The 21,214-nt window shown below is 35.6% G+C and overlaps 1 protein-coding gene across 4 annotated transcripts in view; it reads left to right on the plus strand.

Annotated features, from left to right (window-relative positions):
- Positions 1-11,736: 11,736 nt before the first annotated feature.
- Positions 11,737-21,214, plus strand: part of LOC128653313 (EF-hand calcium-binding domain-containing protein 4B) — a 216,855-nt gene continuing 207,377 nt past the window's right edge. For all 4 annotated transcript variants that reach the window (XM_053706522.1, XM_053706525.1, XM_053706523.1 and 1 more), the window contains exon 1: positions 11,737-11,860. The gene's annotated coding sequence lies outside the window, so the exon portion shown is untranslated. The remainder of the gene's footprint in view (positions 11,861-21,214) is intronic.

Consider the following 21,214-nt stretch of genomic DNA (forward strand, 5'->3'; position numbering starts at 1 on the left):
TTTTCTAGATCCACAACCTTGTCTTCCAGATCTGACATCTGTATGGCCAGGTTTTGCATATAGCTTGATAAGTTGGAGTGATCTACACTCAGATCTTCTTGCTTACGGTCAATGACGTCTATTCTGGCATTGGTAGCATTGACATCTCTCCGGATTTCCGCCAAGGAAGAGTTTAATTGGTCTGAGAATGAGGAGTGATGAGTGTCTAACATGGACTTCAGGGAGTTCAGAATAAAAGAAGAGGTCACTTTACTTTGTTCCCAATTTTGAATATCTTGAAAAGCTGAATCTGCCACTGAGGGTGGCTCAGGGCTGGAGGTTAGATTGTCCCTGTCTTCCCCAGGGGTATGGGGGGTAGCAAAATGATCAGTCCTTTTTAAGACATTAACTCCCTTCTTGTTTTTCTTTTTTTGAGAGTTAGACATCATTGTGTGCAAAATACTGGTGAGGATATGACAAAGAGAAAAGTTTGCTGTTCCAGCCAAGTTAGTGAAAGAGAATCAGGTGTCTCCAGAGAACAACCTGAAATTTATGGACTAGTAACTATTCCCAGAACTGCGGTGCATTAGGGCCCAAGAGTTCCCTCTCTCTACCCCCCCATAGTTGTTGTTTAGTCTGCCATATTATACTGGGGGGGGGAGACCTAGGAATAAACTGAGAAAATTAAGGCAAAAAGTTCCCACTATGCCTTATAAAAGTAAAAACAGGGAATATAAAATATGGAGTATAGTATATAAAAATACAAATTTTCCCCCTGTATAGGGATGAGCCACAGAGCTGCTGCTTATAAACTTGTGACTTGTGCGTGGAGATATGATGGAGAGTGAAGGATTTCTAATGTCCACGTGGTAGGGAGTAAAGAGCCCCTGAGCTGCCAGTGTACAAATAAATCACTTACTGATTTTATTGTGATTTGGGGAACCTCCACCTCTCCCCTCCAAGTATCCCCTCCACCACCTCTCACCTCTCACTGCCTGAAGTAGATAGCAGGCACCGGGGGCTGCAAAACTGTGCGACAACCTGTGTGATGGATCCAAGATGGCTGCCGGAGCTCCGTGAAACAAACAAACCACCTCCAGGAATCTGAGTCACCACCCGATAAGGACAGAGGGCTCTCCTCACCTATCACTCCTCAACAGCCCCTGTGGGAAATAGAGGTCGACGACCTCCTTAAGGGGTAATGCCACGGTAGGACCGACACTGCTCTCTGACTCCAATATGTCCACCGGGCACCTCATCCTCAGCCATACACAGTACGTTCCCCAACTTGAGCTGATAGGGCTCAAATATACAAATTGTAGTACCCATCAGTAACTTTTGGTTCTCTAAGTGTGCCATGTGGTTCTGCCCCCTGTGTCTCATACCATACCCTTGTCTTGACTGGCATCTCACCCTTCTATTGCTCCCTCCTCTGAGAAATCTGATGTTTATAAAGAATCAGAGGAGCTCCCAGGGGAAACAGAACTATGCTGTTCTTGTGGCCATCTTTTTGGGTTCTTATTAACATTTGCTATACTGTCACTCTTCCAACTAACAAATCAGCAATACATACAATCCTGAAGTTAATCAACCTTGAATCTTTGTTCACTGGTCATGTCCTGCTCATGAATGGCAGACTTAAGCTATGTTTTTAACGCATTTAAAGGTTAACTTACCTGCAATAATTTATGTACTAAAATTATATGTATCTATTGGAGCATTTTAATATGTCAGTAACAGTAAAATTAGTACAAAATGACTTAAGGCCCGACTCTCTAAAGTGCTTTGGTCTGTAGAGATTCTACAATATTTTTTGTCAGTGTTACAAAGTCCCTGGGCCCTTAGGTATTCTTTTAAGGGTAATTGTTACCTTCAAAGCTGAGTATCTCATTAAGAAAAGTTCCCTAATATTCTTTATGTGGAGAGACACTTACTTTACAATATAATGCTCAGTAACATAAGCTGATGATTCCTCAACATACCGGCAAGTTTTTGAGAATTGGGTCTCTAGTCTTTAGGACTTCACCCAAATTGTATAAAACAAAACAAAACAGATCAACTTAGTTTTATATCATCTATATTTCTATTAAAACAGATCACATGGGTCAAGTCCTACTCACCAAGGCTTACACCACAATTAATATTGTTTTATACACACACACTGTATTTATATGTATATAATCTATAGAATTTAGTTAATGAAAGCAAATTTAATCTAATGACGGGTTGAATGGTTGCCATTGGGCCTGAGACTCATTCTCCATCACAGAGTCTCACCCACTTAAGGTGCAATACTACTATTTCTGCTGAGGGGAACTAAATATCCCCAGAGCAAGCCACACAAAAATGTAAGCACCATGTGTTCCGCACAGTGCCGGATGATCACACAGCAGGACTGCTGACAGGCTTGCATTTAGTGTATTGTAGGAAGTGTTACTGCCCATTACTAGATAATCTCACTATCCCTCTAACCAGTATGTGTTCCAGCTCTTCCCACCAGCAGCAGTGTTTACTGAAATGTTTCTGTTCTCTTTCAAGGGGGAACTTAGTTCCACCTGCAAAAATAGTGTAGGAACTCCGTTCCCATGCGTTCCAGCTCGACTTGACCTCTGAAACAGAGCCATTTTAGCTTCAATGTTCCAGGAGCAGAACAAGGGATAGGCAGGCAGAGGACATCAGAATAAACAAGAAATTTTTGTAATAAATCATAAAATGTGATCTATGCATGACAATGACACCCCTTATTACATGGGGTTGGTTTCTCTGCAAGTAGACAAAAAAGTATGTTTTCATTTTTAATTATATAATAAATTAAATTGAACATTTTTGTCTTTTACTCTACTTGAGGCTGGAGAATTGCTGCATCTTCCATTTACAAACCTGTTTGAAGTCTTCTGATTTTTAAGAAAAGTTAATTGAGACACCACCAGATTTTGTTTTGGCACTAACACAGCAGACATTTTTTAATTTCTGCCTAGAGAACATTTTTCTTTTTTGAATTAACATGTAACTCTACAGTACAAAGAAAGAAATTATTTTGTAATGTTTAAAGACACCCTGTTTCAAAAGAACATATTTGGCATTCTTGAAATACAGACCTATGTCTAACAGGTATTATGTGCTGTGTACCAGAATCCTGATGTAGCTTAAACTATTCTGTGTCATTATCCTCATCTGTCCCTGATTTGTTTGCTATATATGTACTCACTTTTGTTTCCAATGGTTTAGACATTAATGGCTGTGTGTTGAGTTATTTTGAGGGGACAGCAAATTTACACTGTTACACCAGCTGTACACTCACTACTTTACATTGTAGCAAAGTGTAATTTCTTCAGCGTTGTCACATGAAAAGATATAATAAAATATTTACAAAAATGTGAGGGGTGTACTCACTTTTGTGAGATACTGTATGTATATATATATATATATATATATATATATATATATATATATATATATATATATGTGTGTATATATATATATATATATATATATATATATATACTGTATATATATATATATATATTTATATATATATATACTGTATATATATATATACTATATATATATACTGTGTATATATATATATAATATATATATATATGTATATATATATATATATATATATATATATATATATACAGTATATATATATAGTATATATATACAGTATATATATACAGTATATATATATATATATATATATACTGTATATTTATATATATATATATATATATATATATATATATATATATATATATATATATATATATATATATATATATATATATATACTGTGTGTATTTATATATATATATATATATATTAACTGTGAGGCGCACTCTCACTATCTAGCAAAAAGACAAAGTACCAGGATGCAACTTCAATCAATATAAAAGTCCACCACGAATGCACTCCCTGGATTTAAATTAGTGATATTTTATTTTGTTAATGTTTTTGGAACCTTCACTTCTCTCTGAGGCAGTAGTGAAGGCCCAAAAACGTTCACAAAATAAAATATCAGTAAGTTAAATCCAGTGGGTGAATTTGTGGTGGACTTTTATATACACTCACCGGTCACTTTATTAGGTACGCCTGTTAAATTGCTTGGTAACACAAATTGCTAATCAGCCAACCACATGGCAGCAACTCAATGCATTTAGGCATCTAGACGTGGTGAAAACGATTTGCTGAAGTTAAAACCGAGCATCAAAATGGGGAGGAAAGGGGATTTAAGTGACTTTGAACGTGGCATGGTTGTTGGTGCCAGACGGGCTGGTCTGAGTATTTAAAAAACTGATGATCTACTGGGATTTTCACGCACAACCATCTCTAGGATTTACAGAGAATGGTGCAAAAAAAAGAAAATATCCAGTGAGCAACAGTTGTGTGGACAACAATGCCTTGCTGGTGTCAGAGGAGAATGGGCTGACTGGTTTGAGATAATAGAAAGGCAACAGTAACTCAAATAACCACTTGTTACAACCAAGGTATGCAGAATACCATCTTTGAACGCACAACACATCAAACCTTAAAGCAGATGGGCTACAGCAGCAGAAGACCACACCAGGTGTGAGCTAAGAATGGGAAACGGAGGCTACAATTTGAACAGGCTCACCAAAATTGGACAATAGAAGATTTTAAATAAGTTGCCTGGTCTGATGAGTCTCGATTTTAGCTGCAACATTCAGATGGTAGGGTCAGAATTTGGCGTAATCAACATGAAAGCATGGATCCATGCTGCCTTGTATCAATGGTTCAGACTGGTGGTAGTGTAATGGTGTGGGGGATACTTTCTTGGCACACTTTGGGCCCCTTAGTACCAATTGAGCACCGTTTATACACCACAGCCTACCTGAGTATTGTTGCTGGCCATGTTAATCCCTTTATGACTACAGTGTATAAAGCACCATGTCACAAAGCTCATATCATCTCAAACTGGTTTCTTGAACATGACAATGAGTTCACCTTACTCTAACGGCCCCCACAGTCACCAGATCTGTATCCAATAGAGCACCTTTGGGATGTGATGGAACGGGAGATTTGCATCATGGGTGTGCAGCCGACAAATCTGCAGCAACTGCGTGATGCTATTGTGTCAATATTGGCCAAAATCTCTGAGGAATGTTTCCAACACCTTGTTGAATCTATGCCATGTATAATTAAAGGGACATGAAACTGAATTTTTTTCTTTCGTGATTCAGATAGAGATCACAATTTTAAACAACTTTCCAATTTACTTCTATTATTTAATTTGCTTCCTTCTCTTGTTATCTTTTGCTGAAAGGTTTATCTAGGAAAGCTCAGGAGCAGCAAATAACCTAGGTTCTAGCTGCTGATTGGTGGATGCATATATATATATATATATATATATATACTGATTGTCATTGGCTCAGTCATTTGTTCAGTTAGAAACTAGTAGTGCATTGCTGCTCCTTCAACAAATGATACTAAGAGAATGAAACAAATTATATAATAGAAGTAAATTAGAAAGTTGTTTCAAATTGTATTCTCTATCTGAATCATGAAATAAAATTGTTTTTGTTTCATGTCCCTTTAAGGCAGTTCTGAGGGCAAAAGGGGGTTTAACCTGGTACTAGCAAGGTGTACCTAATAAAGTGGCCGGTGAGTGTATATATATATAGTTTTTTTTTGGGGGGGGGGTTAACAAAATTAATCCTAGACTAGCATCTGATTATGTTGGCATAGCTACCACAGCTGAACTTGCTCTACTAGCCTAATCACTGGACTGAAACTTTAACATGTTTTTATATATCATCACAAATTCTGGATAGACACACTCACAACAGTCCCAGATATTGTAGGATTGTCACAGGCTGGAAGGTTTTCCTGCTGTCCCTTCAGCAGCATCTCCTGGTGTGAAGTTTGGTGCAACCAATGGATGCAAATTTTACTCTGGTTTTGAAACTAGACCTAAGTGAATATAGTGGTACAACTCAGCAAGCTGTTTTTTCCATAAAATCTCCCCAAGTTTGACAATTTACCTGACTGGCTCACCACCTGTATCCTTATCTGCAACTTTGACTATTTGTTTAAAAATATAACGTTCTAACAAAGTAGAGCATTTTAATTGGACACTTGAATGGCCACTTAAATAATCTGAATTCTGCATATAACAGGGAAAATTTCTTGTTTAACATTCAAAGCATACAAAAAATCTATAATAAACAGATTGTCTTAGATTTTCTTTTTTGTGCATTTTTCTGTACACCTGCATGCAAACAAAATAAAAGCATTCAAAAGTAAAACCTGGTGACTAATTAAATACTAAAAATGACATCCTAATGTGTTTGACTGTCTTTTGTTTCCATTTAACCAATAATATTAAAGGGACAATCAACACAAAAATTGTTATTGTTTAAAAAGATAGATAATGCCTTTACTACCCATTCCCAAGCTTTGCACAAAAAACATGGTTATATTAATATACTTTATAATCTTTACGCCTCTAAATTTCTGTATGTTTCTGAGTCACTAAAGACAGCCCCTTTATCACGTTTTATATTAGCTTTTCACAACAGGAGAGTACTAGTTCATGTAAGCCATATAGATTGCATTGAGTTCACACCTGTGGATTCTAACAGCACAGCAGTAATTGGCTTAAATGCAAGTCAATAGATAAAGTCATGTCATCAGGGAGGGGGCTGTCAGAAGGTGCTTAGATACAAGGTTATCACAAAGATAAAAAGTATATTAATATAACTGTTGGTTGCGCAAAACTGGGGAATGGGTAATAAAGGGATTATCTATCTTTTTAAACAATACATTTTTTTGCGTTGACTGTCCCTTTAATCCACAGTTTGTGCAAATCAAAATTTCAAATAATCTTGTTTACATTTTAGAATATTTTTTTTGTAATAATCTGAACATTTTAACAAAATTTAAATACTAAATACATTTCACGTACCTTTCTGTAAATATGGGTGCCGCTAGATTTGAACATGGCGGCACTGATAACTAGAGGGAGGCAGGAATCACCTCTATACTTTGCTAACAAAATGTAGATAGTGTTTAATGTACCTTTAATTGTATTCTGATTATGGTATTTTTAGTTGACCAATATTTTTCTCTGATTAATAAATCAGAAAATGCTTGAACGTGTACAAAAAATTAAGAATAAAAAAAAAAAAAATTCAACACCCATTATATGCTATTTGAAACAGAACATTTTTATTTTCCCTTGTGGCTGAAGGGTCATTGTATTTAAAACATTTTCTAAAAATCTGTCATTGGATATGTAAAAGCTGCATGTTGAAAATTCTATTTTTAAATATATGGGGCGCGATCCGATATACGGCGCAGGTTTCAGCGCAAGCGTGGAAACCTGTACTGCCCGTAGTTTCAGCTCGCAACTCGAGCTATCCCATATACGGCGCCGTCAGATGCTAAAGTGCCGTAAGTCAGACAAAGTAGCGATGTCCAGAAATCTGCGTAAGTACAAATTTCTGGAGTCGCCAGTGACTTACGGCACTTTAGAAACTGCCGCCGCCTACAAAACCTTACTAAAGTATTAAATCTCCCGTACTGTCTAACACGCCTCCCAAAAATAACCCGACACGTATACCCCTCTATCCGCAATCCCCCCTCTCACTCCTAATAATAAATATATTAACCCCTAAACCGCCGCTCCCGGACCAGGCCGCCAGCTACATATGTTTTACCCCCTAATGTGACCCCCCTACACCGCCGCCAGCTACATTTAAATTATTACCCCCTAATGTGAGCCCCCTACCCCGCCGCCACCTATTTAAACTATATTAACTCCTAATGTGAGCCCCATACTTAAACTATATTAACCCCTAATCTGACCCCCTTACACCGCCGCCACCTATATTAAAATTATTAACCCCTAATCTAATCCCCCTACACCGCCGCCACCTATATTAAATTTATTAACCCCTAAAATACTAAAATTTCCCTACCCGCCGCAACCTATATTAAATATTTTAACCCCTAATCTGACCCCCTACACCGCCGCCACCTATATTAACTATATTAACCCTAATTATATTAGGGTTAATATAGTTAATATAGTTATTAACCCTATCTAACTCTAACACCCCTAACTTAATTATTATTAAAATAAATCTAAATAATATTAATAATATTAACTAAATTATTCCTATTTAAAACTAAATACTTACCTATAAAATAAACCCTAAGATAGCTACAATATAATAAATAATTACATTGTAGCTATTTTAGGGTTTATATTTATTTTACAGGTAACTTGGTATTTATTTTAACTAGGTACAATATCTATTAAATAGTTAATAACTATTTAATAGCTACCTAGTTAAAATAATTACCAAATTACCTGTAAAATAAATCCTAACCTAAGTTACAAATACACCTACACTATCAATAAATTAATTAAACTACAAATATCTAAACTAAAATACAATTAAATAAACTAAACTAAATTACAAACAAACCAAACACTAAATTACAAAAAATAAAAAAAGATTACAAGAATTTTAAGCTAATTACACCTAATCTAAGCCCCCTAATAAAATAATAAAGCCCCCCAAAATAAAAAAATCCCCTACCCTATTCTAAAGTACAAAGTAATCAGCTCTTTTACCAACCCTTAAAAGAGCTTTTTGCGGGGCATTGCCCCAAAGTAATCAGCTCTTTTACCTGTAAAAAAAAAATAGAATACCCCCCTTAAAAAACCTATCACTAACCCCCTGAAGATCTCCCTACCTTGAGTCGTCTTCACCCAGCCGAGCCGAAGTCTTCATCCAATCCGGGCGATGTCTTCATCCAAGCGGCAAAGAAGAGGTCTTCCATCCGGGCGATGTATTCATCCAAGTGGCAAAGAAGAGGTCTTCCATCCGGGTGATGTCTTCCTCCAAGCGGCATCTTCTATCTTCTTTCTTCCGGCTCCATCTTCAGACCTCCTATGCCATCCAGCTGGCCCGACGGACTAACGACAAATGAAGGTTCCTTTAAATGACGTCATCCAAGATGGCGCTCCTTGAATTCCGATTGGCTGATAGGATTCTATCAGCCAATCGGAATTAAGGTAGGAAAAATCCGATTGGCTGATTGAATCAGCCAATTGGATTGAGCTCGCATTCCATTGGCTGTTCCTATTTAATAGCTATTGTACCTAGTTAAAATAAATACCAAGTTACCTGTAAAATAAATATAAACTCTAAAATAGCTACAATGTGATGATTAATTATATTGTAGCTATCTTAGGGTTTATTTTATAGGTAAGTATTTCATTTTAAATAGGAATAATTTAGTTAATATTATTAATATTATTTAGATTTATTTTAATAATAATTAAGTTAGGGGTGTTAGAGTTAGATAGGGTTAATATAGTTAATATATATAATATAATAACTATATTAACTATATTAACCCTAATATAATGAGGGTTAATATAGTTAATAAAGGTGGCGGCGGTGTAGGGGGGTCAGATTAGGGGTTAATATGTTTAATATAGGTTGCGGCGGTGTAGGGGGATTAGATTAGGGGTTAATACATTTAATATAGGTTGCGGCGGTGTAGGGGGATTAGATTAGGGGTTAATATATTTAATATAGGTGGCGGCGGTGTAGGGGGATTAGATTACAGGTAAAAGAGCTGATTACTTTGGGACAATGCCCCACAAAAGGCCCTTTTAAGGGCTGGTAATAGAGCTGGTTACTTTGGGGCAATGCCCCGCAAAAGGCCCTTTTAAGGGCTGGTAATAGAGCTGGTTACTTTGGGACAATGCCTTGCAAAAGGCCCTTTTCAGGGCTATTTGTAATTTAGTTTAGGGTATGGACATTTTAGGGGGTAATACATTTATTATAGGTGGCGGCGGTGAAGGGGGATTAGATTAGGGGTTAATCATTTTAATATAGGTGGCGGCGGTGTAGGGGGATTAGATTAGGGGGTAATGTAGTTAAAATAGGTGGCGGCGGTGTAGGGGGATCATATTAGGGGGTAATATAGTTAATATAGGAGGCGGAGGGGTAGGGGGCTCACATTAGGGGGTAATAATTTTAATATAGATGGCAGCGGTGTAGGGGAATTACATTAGGGATTAATAATTTTAATGTAGGTGGCGGCAGTGTAGGGGGATTACATTAGGGGGTTAGACATTTAATGTAGGTGGCGGCGGGGTCCGGGAGCGGCGGTTTAGGGGTTAAACACTTTATTAGATTTCTCCATTTTCGCCACGTAAGTCCTTACGCTGTACATTGGATACCAAACTGCGCTGGTTTGGTATACCTGTCTATGGGCCAAAAAACTACGGCCAAAGGCAGAAATATACAAGCGTAACTTCTATGTTACGCCGTATATAGGATACCAAACCAGCGCAATATTTGTGTCGCCAGCTTTTGCGGGCGACGCTGCATATCTGATCGGGCCCATGAAAAAGAAAAGCTGTTAAAACGTAAAATAAAACTAGCAGTGCGCTATTAGTTTTCGTGCTTCCTGCTTATCCTCACTGGCTGCCTCTGCTTTGCTGACAAAGAAAATGAAAAGAGAAAAATTATTAATATAGGATAGGAATGTGTGTTTTAAAAAATAAAAAAATGAAAGATTTTTTAAAATAGCATTTTTTTGGAGCAAAAAACAAACTTAAAAGTTCAATACAATGTCCCTTTAAGGATTCTTAATTGGACAAATCCAAATAGTTGACAAATAAACATTTCCACACCACAACAAAAAGCAAAAAGACACAAAAAAATGAATTGAGACATTCCACAGCAATTTAATCCTATATTGTATTCTTTCATTTTCTTATTCCTCTAAAAAAAACAACCACGGGTATCCTACAAATTTTTTTCAAGAGTTGGGGACAAAAGATAAATGCCGCAACATTATAATATTAGTAGCAACACCTACAGCAAGTAAAAGCACATAACTGCGGCACATCACTTTAAAAATGATGGCTTATTAGTATAATAAAAATTACTAAATTAGGGGGAAAATCTTAGATTGGTCATTTGTTTGCTCGTTCCCGCCTCCTCTAGACCACTATGGTGGTAACATAATGTATTTGAATTTCAACAAGGGTTGGCAGAGAAAGACATTAAGTGCTATATAACATTTACAACGATGTGGACTTAAAGAAAATCATACACTCATTTTGCTATAAGGTATTTAAATAAAGTTTATCCGTGCCATCTTTCTTCCACATATGTTCAATGTCCCATTGGACAATTTTGGTGGGACCACATTACAATAATAACTACAAAATAACAAAACATTTGATTTTTCCAGTACTGTTAACTGAATGATGTGTAATCATGTTGTGAATCACCCACTGATGATGCGTTTATGCTCTGTAGTCAGAGCGTGGGAAACTGTACATAGGCAGACAGCTCCCTTTTAGGAAAAGGATCTTTTTGTACAAATCAGATTTGTGGTCTCATCTTTATTCTGAATAGAAGGCCACTGAAGAACGTTATACATAAAATACACATTTGTCTGAAATAATTCCAAAATATTTTAACAAAGAATTTTGGAAGTAAAGTTTGAAAAGCTTAGCTTTCAACCTGAAATGAATCTATTTGATAGTTATTTGTTTTAACATACTATTGTTTGTGATGACTAGAAAATAATAAAATACAAGAACTGCTGTCTAGAAATATTTCACCTTAGATTTTTGATTGGACTAACTGTTTTTACACTGCAGTATTGCCCTGTTTATATGCAAGGACTGACTTCCTCTTGCAAAGGAAACTCTTAAAGCAACACTTTGTTGTAACTTAACAGCGGAAAAGATCAGTTGAGTAAGGCTATGACACAACACAGCTTGCAGGCCTGGCTTACAAAAACTGGCGTATTTACTTTATCTACTGAGCACACGTAAGAATCTACAGCAAGTATAAGTTTTATCTTCTCTTTGAAGGTAAGTTGCAATATAAACAGAAAATGCAAGTGTATTTATTATAGAATATGACTTACAAAGCAGCATGCACTAAATGTTCAACCAGTAACATTAATCATGCTTGCTATTAAAATATATGTTTCATTTAAAGGATGCTTTTAAGGTTGGAAATGTATATATGATGGTGAAGATTATGGTATCACAAAATCAGTTTGTATATATATATATATATATATATATACACATACAACAAATGTTTTAGAATACATTATGTATCATTGTATAGAATGACATCTAAAAATCGTGGCAGGCCATAAATAATGCTTATGGGACTTTGTAGACCACTAATCATATGTATGCATTTAGAGTTTTGCTAAACCTGCTTATTTTTCAAGTGTGCTGTTTCCTGTGTTTAGTCATTCCTGACATACACTGTATTTATTCACCATTCTATAGATATATTGCCCTTTGTATTTCCTAACATTTTTGCTAAAAGCAACTGACTATTATTATAAAAAACCTGACACCCCTATAGCATATACTAGAACATATTTCAGTTGGATAACTTATAACCTTTAGGAAAATAACAATGCATAATAGAAACGTTAAATTGCTGAAAGAGAGGAGGATCTGAAATATGTTTATTAATTTTATTTGAATTCAAAATGGACACTGAATCATGGATTAATGAGTTCTTATATCTCACAAGAACATTATTTTTGATATTTTATCCATTGACCCCCACTGCTATTAATCCTAACCAGGGCTTTTTTTTACGGGCGTACTTACCGGTACTGAGTACCCCCACCTCTGACAACTCATAAGAGGTAATATTAGGAATCATCATGTAAATGCACTAGCTTTCACAAGAAAGGGCTGCAAAATGCATCAAACATTGTAAATAATGTCAACCCTTTGCTTTTCTCAAAGTTACTGAGCAGAAAATATCAATCAATAATCAGTGAGTACTGGCACCTTTTTTTGAGTACTGGCACCTTTTTTTGAGTACTGGCACCTTTTTTTTGGATACCGGCACCTTTTCTTTCACAAAAAAAAGCACTGATCCTAACCACAAGCCACGCCAATAAAAGTAACACAACTATTTAAAGGGACATTAAACACTAAACAAATGCTAGATAGAATGATGCATTCAACAAAAGGATTAGTCTGAGAATAAAAAGTTTCATTAGCTGTTTGAATATTGACAAATTAAGTGGAGAATTTTAGTGTCTATAAAACAACAGGAGCTGCCATGTCGTAACTTACGTTACCTTCTCTGCTGTGGGTAATTAGGGACAGTTATAAATAGGTCACTCGAGTGTGCAGCCAATGGCTGTGTGGAATATAACTGTTCTGCACTTCCATTTCTAACAGGAACTGAAGAGCTCATAATTTCAGAATGGAAGTACAGGAAAGAGGAACAAAATAAATCATTAAAGTATATTGCAGACTTTTTCATATATATTCGATTTATCATTTTCTATTACCATCTCAAAGTGTTTAATGTCCCTTTATGATCCCCTCAAAATATTTTCTGCGCCATGACTTACACCATGCAAACACAACCCCACTAAACATATTTTCTAGGATTTTTTGTGCTAAAAAGGATGTATACAATGTTATTGGGTGGATTTGAATGGGATTTGTGAGGGGGTTTAATGTAAATTGTTTGAAAAGTAATAATAGTAATAATTTATCATCTGATAAAACTGAAGACTTAATGATTGGCTTGAGACAATAACTTCTGACAAACTACTTAAAGGGACACTGAACCCAATTTTTTTCTATCATGATTCAGATAGAGCATGCAATTTTAAGTAACTTTCTAATTTACTCCTATTATCAATTTTTTTTTATTCTCTTGGTATCTTTATTTGAAATGCAAGAATGTAAGTTTAAATGCCGGCTCATTTTTGGTGAACACTTGGAGGCCGAATTATCAAATGTCTGTCGGACCTTCGAATTCAAAATAGTATTTCTAGTCATTGGGGCCTATGTATCAAAGATCTTGCGGACCTGATCTGACAGTGCGGATCAGGTCTGCAAGACCTCGCTGAATGCACACAAGAGCTGGTGGTGCAACGCCGCCCCCTGCAGACTCGCGGCCAATGGGCCCCCAGCAGGGAGGTGTCAATCAACCTGATCGTACTCGACCGGGTTGAATTGTGGTGATTCCTGTCCGACTCATCAGAGCAGGCGGACAGGGTTATGGAGCAGCGGTTTTTAGACCGCTGCTTCATAACTGCTGTTTCTGGCGAGTCTGAAGATTCGCCAGAAACACGGGCCCTGAAGCTCCGTTCGGAGCTTGATAAATGGGCCTCACTGTGTTGTTCTTGCTGATTGGTGGGTACATTCACCTACAAATAAACAAGTGCTTTCCATGGTTCTGAACCAAAAAATAGCTTAGATGCCTTCTTTTTCCAATAAAGAAAGCAAGAGAACGAAGAAAAATTGATAATAGGAGTAAATTAGAAAGTTGTTTAAAATTACATGCTCTATCTGAATCACAAAAGAAAAAAATTGGGTTCAGTTTCCCTTTAAAGTTACTATTTTGTCAGCAGCATTTTTAAAATTTGCAAGGAAGTTGGGGCATTTTTAAAATATCATGATGAGTAATCACAATTTGTAAATAAATATACTCCAGTTTTAGCATTGCTGATGCCTGCAACTATCAGAATACAAACAAAACTGTAATCTGTTAACACTCAGAAATAAAGGGACTTATGTAGTTTATATGTTGCGAGTAAAGTCAGATATCGGGTATTCCTAGGATTACCTGGGTAAAACTGACATTACCCAGCAGCTGTGGGTAAAGCCAAAAGTTGGTTTAAAGGTTTTACCTTTTGGTAGAAGCTCAGATTTATATTCTTTCCCTTTCTACTCAGTTACCTTTTTCACATTCCAAAGAAATCTGAGCTTCTACCTAAAGGTAAAACCTTTGATCCACAGAAACCATTAATGCTTTGTGAATAAAGACCCAAGGTGAGACTTACTCGGACGTAAGTAACTTTGTTTGCACACACGTAAGCCTATGTTCAACAATATGGGGCCGAATTATCAAGCTCCGAATGGAGCTTAATGCCCCCTAAAGACCGCTGCTCCATAACTTGTCTGCCTGCTCTGAGGCGGCAAACAAAAATCAACCCGATCGAATACGATTGGGTTGATTGACACCCCCTGCTAGCGGCCGATTTGCTGCGAATCTGCAGGGGTGCGGTATTACACAAGCAGTTCTGGTAAACTGCTTGTGCAATGATAGATGTTGGGCATTTATCGATGTGCAGCGGACATGATACACTACATCGTATCATGTCCGCTTGCACTTTGATAAATATGCCCCTACGTATCAAATCAGTTGCAACTGTCTATATGGACTGCTGGCAGTTATAATCTGGTTCTGAAACTAACATCCTAACACTGCAGTGTCTGATAATATGTTGCCAGTTACATGCATGAACTAATAAACATCCTAATCTGGACACATTATCATCCTTGCAATCCATTTGTATAAATTACATTTTATGTCTGACAGAGGACTAAATTACATTTTGAGAGGTTACCTAATACTTTGATATATTTTTTTTAAAACTGAGTATTTTCGGTGCATGTGTGTGTTTAATTCTGTGTGCACCAAAAATATATGAAAAAAAACTGTGGTTGGTTTAACATTTAAAGAGTGCTGAATTCCCTGTCTCTTTTTTGGTGAAATCTTATAAATACTAGTTTTGATGTCATAATCTCTACCTTTATATTTAAATATTAATTTCTAAGGGTCTGACTCTGCACCTCCCTCAGTGGGAAAGATAAAAAAATCTTTAATTTTTGAATACCGACGGCCAAATAGCACTAGTTTGTCTGTGATAAATATAGAAACAATCATATGTTGAAACAAATATCAAATGGAAATTTGTACTATTTCCATTACAAAAAAACAAAACAAAACAAAAAATATTTGGCTTCTGTATCATCTGTGACACTGCAAATTGAGTAATCACTGTTACAATACACAATGGACAGACATTCCATTCAGTTGCATGGATCATATGTGCATATAGTCTTTGAGTACCGCTGTACACTAAAAGCTATTACTAAATCATCTATAATGAGCCTATTATAGACTTTTTGTAATAAATGATGGAAAGAACATGAGACAAAGATATGTTTGTTATGTATTACTGTAGGACAAATAATAATGTAATGGGGATTGAGAAAATGTTTTATATTTTGTAAAATGATATGGGATCCTGAAATATATTAGTGGACACATGATATGATAGCAACTTTCAAGTAAGTATAAGGGCTTAGTAAAGCTGAGGGTGTGAGAATTTTTCTCAAATTAAGAAAAATTCAGGAACAAGGGGTCATGATCTCAAGCTGAAGGGTAGTATATTTTGGAGTAATTTGAGGAAGCACTTCTTTACAGAAAGGGGGATTGATTCTTGTAATAAACTTCCACAAGAGGTAGTAATGACAAACACTGTGAGGGACTTTTAGAATGCCTGGGACAAGCATAAGGCTATCCTACGAACTAAATAAGTTTATACTTTTAGGAAATATCGGACAGACTTGCTGGGCCTATGGCTCTTATCTGCCGTCAAAATCTATGTTTCAATGTTTACACATAAGAGCCAAAGTCCAAGTGTAGTAGTTAAAATACATCAACATTAATAATCACCAAGAAATGCACTCACACATATATAAACCTTTATATCTTAACCATTGTTCTTTCATTTCCTGGGATACTGTGGAGTCACTTCCTACATGATCATTTAAAAAAAAAAAAAAAAAAAAAGGCCTGAACTTCCTCATATATTGTTGCTTCTTTGGGCCTACTATTTATTGGCAATGTACATATTTTTGATGTTGGGGTAATTCTCAACCACTGATTATATTTTGTATATACAAAAGATTTTTTAAATGTATCTGACACCACAGCGAGTCCTTCTATGATCTAAGGCAGGGGACATCAACCTTTAATGATGTCTATGCCAAAATAATACCACGTGCTAGACTTATTTTTTTAACTAGGTTTGATAATTTAAAAAAATGAACAATTAATAATAACATGAATAATAATTAATAAGGAACAAACATACCTAAGTTAGATCAGACTCCAGGTCCTGCTCCCCCTTTCTCAGCCACACACCCACTTCAGGGTTTATTTTAGACCACAGGCCATGCAGAACCTCTTTCAGTCCCACACTCACAACAGAAGAGACCCTAGGCCCGGCATAGATCAAATTAGACTCTTTCCCTTGGAACGCCTCTCCGCTGCCAGCCACATACCAAAATCACAACTCATCCCTGATTCCTGGCCTTGCAGTCCCTGTGTCAGCCTAATACCCACAACAGATCCCTGGCACTACTTCTTCGGGGAAACAGTTTACCTGATTGAACATATGCATTCAGCAAATTACTTGATGAAGGTTACCTGTGTGTTTCTAGTAGCCCCTCCCATTGTTGGGTATAAAGGAAGTAGGTTGTATATATGCTGTAAAACACATGATTAAAGGGACATTAAACCCAAATTTTCTCTTTCATGATTCAGATAGAGAATACCATTTTAAACAACTTTCTAATTTACTTCTGTTGTCTAATTTGCTTTATTCTCTTAATATTCCTTCCTGAAAAGCATATCTAGATAGGCTCAGTAGCTTCTGATTGGTGGCTGCACATATTTGCCTCATGTGATTGGCTCACCCATGTGCATTGCTATTTCTTTATCAAAGGATATCTAAATAATGAAGCAAATTAGATAATAGAAGTCAATTGAAATTTTGTTTAAAATTGTATTCTCTGTCTGAACCATGAAAGAAAAATGTTGGGTTTAATGTCCCTTTAAGGTCTGCTGACCGAAACGTTGTGGATTTTTTTGGTCTGTTGCTCTGTTGAAAAAAAGTATTTTTTATACTTTGGAGTGCTGCTGTTTTGGACTTTTCTTCTACTGCTGCTAAGTCAGTCTTATACCCAGAATATATCTTAGATCAAACCTCCTTCAAAATAGACCCTTGCCTTACAATTGATTGGGCCTTTGCTGTGTCTCTATCTGATATGCATGGTTTGCTTTATTTATAGCATTTGTGCAGTTCCATCACAGGGGGAATAAAGAGAAGGACAGCAGAGCTGGGCCTGGCTGCCACACTATCCTTGTGTCATTGCAAATAACTGTGTATGCCATGGATGTCATTGCCAACACCAGTTCCAAGTTTTGCATCCATAAAAATAAACACGTTCAAGATTAAACTATTGTATAAGGATAACTACATCAATTGTTATTACTTTTTACAGCTTTTATCTTATATTTATAATCCCTGTGACACTCTCAGCTAAATGCTGGACAGCCCTGCAGCATCATTTATAGAAAGTAAAGGTTATTTTGACAAAGTTTAAAATGAGTTGGATGCTCTCAAATTAAATCATTTTTGTAGATATTCCTGAAATGTTAGGAGAAAGTGAATGGAATTATTAAAGCATCTCATTGCAGGCTTTGTACATAATAAAACATATATACGCAAGTAGAAATATTAAGGTGAAAATGTGATGTTTTTTTTTATTGATTTGGAGACAGTTTTAAAGGCTGTGAATGTACATATCATAGTGTAATATTACTTTCCGAAATCACAAATTTCACATTTTAGAAATGCATTTTGTATCATTGTTTAGGATAATCACTTAAAATGGAAGAAGGCCACCTATAATATTAACAATCTTTTGTTCTTATATGCATGTTTTCCAAGCTTATGTATGTTTTAAATGGGGCTATTAAAGAAATACACTTGATAGATTCTGGTATTAATCAACGCATATCAGCTATAGTATTTGGAGCCTCTCTCATGTTTTCTAATAATTAAATTATCCTCTGAGGTAATAAATCATCTAGTTTGTTTATTTGCCTTTAAGTAATGCAATATTTTAGAACTGCTATAATATATTCCTTTAAAGTCTTTAGGAAGAAGATTGAATTATAATATTGAATTATATTTATGAATTTCTCATTTTCTTCTAAATTCTAAGTAGAAAAACTTTTCAATCTTTTATGTGACAAGTACATTGGCTTTATCTGTGCAGTTTTACATTTTACTTAATTTATTTGTTTTGTTTTGTTTGATTTTTATTTGAGGTGTACACCTTTATGTATTATTAATAAATATTAGGTATTGTGAAACTTTTGCTGGTTTGCACAGCCTTATATACCAATATTTTTAAGATGATTCCTCTGACCGAAAGACATGAACTTTTAAAATTTGGGTATGTCTAGGGCCCTCATTTATTAAATTCACGTCAGACAAGGTTTGTTCACGTAAACCTGTCTGCCCAGCATTGCGTTTATTGGATAGCATCCATTTGTGTCACCATGTCTCCTCCTCTTGAGCAACCCATTGCATGAGAGCAGAGCTTGTCAATCACCCTGATCAGACTGATTTAACTGCCTAAATGTCCACAGTTCTGATCAGAATTATTTAACTGCCTAAACGTCCACAGCTTCATATTTGGGGCCCTATAACCTTTTAGGTTTAATTCATTTAATTACTGAATTTATTTTTTGGTATCATATTGCTGTTTAAATGCTGTGTGCCCCACACTATTCTAACATACTATACTTTTTTATGAATAATTTAAATAATAAATAGTTAGACACAGGTGTCTTTCCTTAAAGGGCCACTGTAAGTAAATATTTTCTATGCCTGTTACTAACTACTCCAAATACGCTTTTTATCAATAGCATTTCATTAACATATCTCTACCGTATATCAGAAATCTTGTCTGCAAATTTAATTGTTTTCCAAACCCACTCCGTGGGTATCCTTTGCCCCACACATGCAAAAAGGCATCCCCAAGGGCCAATATCTAAGACTGCGAAGAAACTGCAGTTCTCTCCAATTATACTTTAAACAAGCAGAAGAACTTACAAATAGACTCATATCCAGAGGCTACAAAAAAAGTGTGCTTCTTAAAATCAAATCCCAAGTAGCAAGGATAGATAGGGCCACATTATTTAACAACAAAAAAACCACAACAGGAACAATCAGCAGTAGCAACAAAAACTCCACATTTACAGAAGATATTTGCTTTGTAACAAAATATAGCAATCAATTCTACACCATCACAAAGATCATTAAGAAATATTTACCAGTTCTCAATAGTGACATCACTTTGAGAAATAAATTACAAAAACATATAAGATTTGTAGCCAAAAAAGCACCAACTATACGTGATAAGATCACACACAAATTTCATAAAAAACCTTTACCAACCACCAATTGGCTAACCCCTACCAAAGGTAATTACAGATGTGGCATGTACCATGTAAAAGTTGCAAATATACTGAAAAATGTTTAACGTTTAGCGCTTCAGAAACACATAAATCATATCCAATAACCGATAGAATGGACTGTACGTCCACTCACATAATATATTTAATTACATGCACACATTGCCAACAACAATACATAGGCATCACGACACGTCCACTGAAGGACCGTATAAGAGAACATCTCTTATCAATAGAAGAGGAATTCCCTAGGACACCTGTGGCGAAACACTTTCATACACATGATAATAAACTTAGCCATTTTTCATTCAAAGCCATAGAACACATAACAAATAATCCATTAGGGGGTGACAGAAATAAGATGTTATCCAAAAGAGAAGTATATTGGATATTCATGTTGCAAACTAGAGCACCACAAGGCATGAACAAAAGATATGATGTTAATCTATACATAGAGTAAGTAATGTATGTTTCACTTCTATATCATAAATAACTTCCATATACTGCTTCATTAAACAAATACAACTAACATTAACACACTTCATATACACAACATCATATCTTAGGTTCACCAATTATATAGATAAATTTACTTTGAATCCAGTAATAATCAAACCAACAATTCATAGGGTTCAGTCTATTAGTATCTAACTCTCTCCTCTCTGCTCCCACCAAAGGTTTGCTAAAATTGTCTATGCTTTATTTATTTAAGCATAACCTATCCCTCACTAATTAAAAAAGGAATTAAAAAATGAGTTAAAAAATAATCTTTCCTACAATACTTCATAAGAAAATGTTTTTAACATAACTTATCCATTAGCCATATCCATCTAATTTTAGCATAGTTAAAACTATCAAGTTATGAATCAACTATTTAATGTAACCCAATATTTCCTCCTTAGGGTTAGATTTACAAGTACATTTGTAATCAAGACCACTATCCAGTCTTTCTTATAGTTTCATAACAAACAATGTGAAATATATTATACACAATATCACATTAGCTAGGGGTTTCATATAGAAACCATAGCCAATAGAGTGCTATTTTTAGATATTTTCTCAACGTCCCAGAAATGTTATTAATCATTTTAACGAATAATCAT

The sequence above is a fragment of the Bombina bombina genome, chromosome 3 (genome assembly GCF_027579735.1).
Source record: "Bombina bombina isolate aBomBom1 chromosome 3, aBomBom1.pri, whole genome shotgun sequence".
NCBI lineage: Eukaryota > Metazoa > Chordata > Amphibia > Anura > Bombinatoridae > Bombina > Bombina bombina.